The 4,954-nt window shown below is 43.2% G+C and overlaps 1 pseudogene; it reads left to right on the top strand.

Moving 5' to 3' along the window:
• Positions 1-4,313, top strand: part of LOC101981235 — an 11,722-nt pseudogene extending 7,409 nt beyond the window's left edge.
• The last annotated feature ends 641 nt before the right edge of the window (positions 4,314-4,954 follow it).

Raw genomic sequence — 4,954 nt, 5'->3', positions numbered from 1 at the left:
ATAGATGGCTGTGAGCCACCATGTGGTTGCTGGGAATTGAACTCAGGACCTCTGGAAGAGCAGCCAGTGCTCTTAACCACTGAGCCGTCTCTCCTCTCTCCTCTCTCGTCTCTCTCATCTCTCTCTCTCATCTCTCTCCCAGGCTTTGTGCATTTTAAGCAAGTGCTATATCATAGAGCTTTAGCTTCCACCCAGGAAGACCACTTTCCTGGTTCTGTTTCTCAAGGACTAGCATTACTGCCATGATCTATCATATCAGCAAAATGTAATCTCTAAGGGACTACAGCTGATGTCTGGTGATCATTTCAAGGGTCTGAAGAGTAACTAAGCCTCCATCCATGCTCATACAAGCAACCTCAATTATATGTAATAACACACAATGCATGCGTGCACACACAATGCACACACACGTGCACACACATGCACATGCTCACGCAACACCCCCACACCATGTTAGCTGGAAGGTATGCTGGCTGGTTTTTGTCAGTTTTGTACAAAGGCCTTTTCCACACCTGTTGAAATGACCATGTAATTTCTGCTATTAGTGTATTTAGGTGCTATTTTACATTTATTAATATGAATATGTTGAACTATATTTGGATTCCTAGAATGAAAAACACTTGTCTATAGTGTATCATTTCCCAATATGTTGCTTAATTTGTTTGTAAATATTTATTGAGAATTTTTGTGTTTATGCTCAGCGGGAGAATTATCGTGGCTTTCTCTGGTTTTGGAATCGAGACAACACTGGCTTTATTAAATGTGTTCTAGTGTTCTTTCCCTTTCTGTTTTATGAGAAAGCTTAAGAATCATTGGTATTGGTTCTTCTTTAAGGCATGGAAGCATTGGCTTTATCCATGCCGCCTTGGCTTTCCTTTGTTGCCAGTTTTTATACTGCTTCAATCTCATTATAGATATGTTTACATACTTTTGATTTGATTTTGGTAGACAATATGTATTTTAGAATTTATCCATTTCTTCTAGATTTTCTATCTTTTTGTAATACAACTTTTCAAAACATTCCCTAATAGTCCTCTGAATTTCATTTGTATCTATTATAACGTCTGATGGAGGAAGGTCATTGGTTAAGTAAATAAAGAAGCTGCTTGCCCTGATAGGTTAAAACGTAGGTGGGAGGAGTAAACAGAACAGAACGCTGGGAGGAAGAGGAAGTGATCTCAGACTGACAGCTCTTCTCTCTGGTGCAGAGTCGTCATGCTCCCGGCTCCCGAGCGGCAGAGGCGAGAGCTCTGCTCTCTGAGGCACACGCGATGAAGCTCTGACCCAGGATGGACGTAGGCTAGAATCTCCCTGGTAAGCCACCTTGTGGGCTACAGCAGATTATTAGAGATGGGCTAGTCCAGGTGCGAGAGTTAGCCAAGAAAAGGCTAGATATAATGGGCCAAGCGGTGTTTAAAAGAATACAGTGTCCGTGTAATTATTTCGGGTAAAGCTAGCCAGAGGCAGCCAGGGTGCTGGGGACGCAGCCCCGCCGCTCCTGTTTCAACATAACGTCCTATGAGGAAGGGATGAAGTCCTAAGTGAATCTGTATTATTGACTTGCCTCAGACCCGTGTTGCTGGCAAGGTCTTCCCCTGGTCCAAGGTCAGATGTTGACAATGTGTATGGAAAATACGAACTAGAGCTTCTTCCTGAGATGGGTAACTCTGGCCTGAGACTGCTCTCCTATAGAGACCCCTCCCGAGGTCAGCTAATTCACCTCCTCATTCAGCTCTATGTAATAGACTTGCTTCCTCCTTCAGCTGTATAGTTTCTGGGGTACTGGAGTGTTTCCATCCGAGTACACAGTCCACCTGGTCCCAGCTTTCTCTGTATGCATGTCTTTGGTGTCTTCATTCCCCCGTGCCCAGTCAGGTCAGTCCCAAAGCCAGGCAGGTCATGGCAGTGTCTCACCTCCCATCTCTACTTTTATTAATCTGGATATTTTCTTTCATTTGGTTAGTTGGATAAGGGTTTGTCGATCTTGCTTAGTTTTTCAAAGAACTAATCTTACTTTATTGAATCTTTACATTCTCTTAGTCTCTGTATAATTAATTCATGTGCTGACATTTTTTTTCTTAACGTTTTTTTCTCAGGGGTACATGTATGAAAATGTGTGTGCCCACTTAGGCCAGAGGCATTGGATTCCCTGGAGCTGGAGCTACAGGTCATAGTGAGCTGCCTGATTTGGGTGTTACAAACCAACCTGGGTTCTCTGGAAGAGCAATACACACTCTGTAACTCCTGAGCCATCTCTCTAGTCCATCTGTAGTAAGGAGGCCTCTTGTTAGTTCCCAGCCGCCTAGCTTGCTTAGATCCTAAATAATCACACAGAAACTGTATTCATTAAATCACTGCTTGGCCCATTAGCTCTATCTTTTTATTGACTAACTCTTATATTAATTTAACCCATTTCTATTAATCTGTGTATCGCCACATGACTGTGGCTTACCACCTAAAGTTCTAGCTTATATCACAGTGGGGCTCCATGGCGTCTCTCTAACTCTGTCCTTCCTTTTCCCAGTATTTAGTTTAGTTTTCCCTTCCTCGTTCTGCTCTACCAATTGCTCAAAGCAATTCTTTATTCGTTAACCAATAAAAGCAACACACAGACAGAAGGACCTCCCACACCTAACCCTGACCTTTAAGTTCCATTTTAATGCTGGCTTTGGCTTGCCCTTGTTTTTCTTAGGCCTTAGGGTATATTCTTACATTGTTTATTTGAGATCTGATTTCCTAATGTAAGCACTCATAGCCATAAACTTTTCCTCTAGTTATATCTCTCTTTGTGAATAAGGGAGAAAGGGCTTGTTTTTGACTCACGGTTTAGGGGATATAGTCCGCCATGGCAAGTATGTGTTAATATTTCTTTTACAGTTTGAAATGTTATCTCTTTTAGAGAAAGTTCCATAGCCAGCTGATAAAAATGTGTATTCTGTTATCTGTAGGATAGAATATTCTATAGGTGTTGGTTACAATCCATAGTTCAGATTAACGCTAAAGTTTTTTTTTAGCTTGTTAGTTGGTTGGTTTTAATTTTTTTGCACTTACTATTACAGAGAAAGGAATGTTAAAACCACCACTATAATTTTTATAGTTCCATCTGTCCCTTTGTGTCAAATAATGTTTGTTTTATGATAGTGAGTACATAAAAACTTGCAGAATTTATATTTAAATCATTATTCTTTAGACAGGGTTTCACTATGTAGCCCTGGCAGTCCTGGAAACTTGCAGAATATATATTTATAATCATTTCTCTTTAGACAGGGTTTCACTATGTAGCCCTGGCAGTCCTGGAACTTACTATGTGGTCCAGGCTGGCCTTGAACTCACAGAGATTGGCTTATCTCTGCCTCCCGATCGCTGATGATCCCCAAGCCCAGAAGGGAGTCTAGGGTTTGGGTATTATTCCTCGGGTTCTGCCAAGCAATGAAACATAGAAACAGAGTGACACTTACGGTGAAGAAGGCTTGAAAGATGGTCATTAGAGCTCCCACGGACACATTTTTTCTTCCACTTCTTAGAAGAGCTTGGCTTGGAGGAATCCCCTGGCAGCGGGACAGAAATGGTCTAAGAGAAAGTGATATCAGAGGGGGTGTAGACGTCACTTTGGGAGAAGCGTGTGCAGGAATTTTTGTGGAACTAGTTAGAAACAAGCCTGTAGCCAGAAAGGCTCCTGGGAAATGGAAAGACAGTCGTTGACAGGAGGGAGATACGAACCTCACAGCTGGGCCTGGGGTGCTTGCAAATGACTCAAGAGATGGGCCGTGATGAGTCCTCTAAGGTCAAACTAGTGGATGAAGAGCAAACACTCGAAGTAGAAATAGAACCTATGGTGAGAGCACAGAGAACCCCTTTACTGGAGAAGTGAGCCTCGTGTGACCTGAGGTGAGAGATAGCACTGAGAACCCCTTTACTGGAGAAGTGAGCCTCGTGTGGATGGGAGTGTGGAGACCGATGGCTCTAAATCAAAGTTGTCAAACACTGGAAATTTGAGAGGAAAGGAGGTGGCTGTACATAAATGTGCAGTCTCACTAGAGGGGGCCATGGTTGGCTTAGTGATGGATGGCACTTACTTGGATAGTCAAAAGTACATATTTCCAGGGATAAGTTTACAAGTCCAGGAGCCAGGCTATGGAAGAGTGGGGAACCAGGTTCCCCGCCCTGACAGCAATAACATCAAGGGCCCTTTGATAATCTCTTTCAATGTGGATTTTCCAAAGGAAGAGTTGAAACGCAGCAAAAGAATGTGTCAAGGAGCTACTCAAACAAGGATCAGTGCAAAAGATAAAAATGGACTGGAGGGTTATTAGGAGCAAAGAAAATTGGACTTGGCCGAAACAGGGAGATCAGTGATTTTTGTCATGTGCAGGGGTTTTGTGTGTTTTCATCATTTCAATGTGCAAGGTTGACTTCAATCCCCTGCCCCTTATAATCATCATGATATGAACAATAAAGAGGCTTAAGAATGTGTGTATTGCATTCAGGATGAACAGCAGAAGGTTAGCTGTTAGACCACTTCCTCTGGAGGTTTAATGTCTGGTGCTGCCCTCCCCCAAGGTTCAGGGAGAAAGGCCTCAAGAGGACACCAGAGGAAGGAATCCAGATGATGGACAGAGACAACTGTTAGCTATGTCAACGGGAGAAGTCTGTTTTTAAACACATCCTAGTTATTTTTTCCCCTTAACTTCTCTTTCCTGTGAGCTGGATGAGTAGGCCTCCCATCAAGCAAGATGCACATACAGCATGCAAAGAGGTGGTGAGGATCCAGACCCCAAGCCCCACTAAACATACATGGTGTCCATCTGATGGAGGAAGGTCATTGGTTGATTTAATAAAGAAGCTGCTTGACCTGATAGGTTAGAACGTAAGTGGGAGGAGCAGAATGCTGGGCGGAAGAGGAAGTGAGGTCAGAGACTCGACAGCTCTCCTGGGGGGCAGACGCCTCAGAGAG

Source organism: Microtus ochrogaster, unplaced genomic scaffold (assembly GCF_000317375.1).
Source record: "Microtus ochrogaster isolate Prairie Vole_2 unplaced genomic scaffold, MicOch1.0 UNK1, whole genome shotgun sequence".
Taxonomy (NCBI): Eukaryota; Metazoa; Chordata; class Mammalia; order Rodentia; family Cricetidae; genus Microtus; species Microtus ochrogaster.
This window is presented reverse-complemented; position numbering and strand designations above follow the sequence as displayed.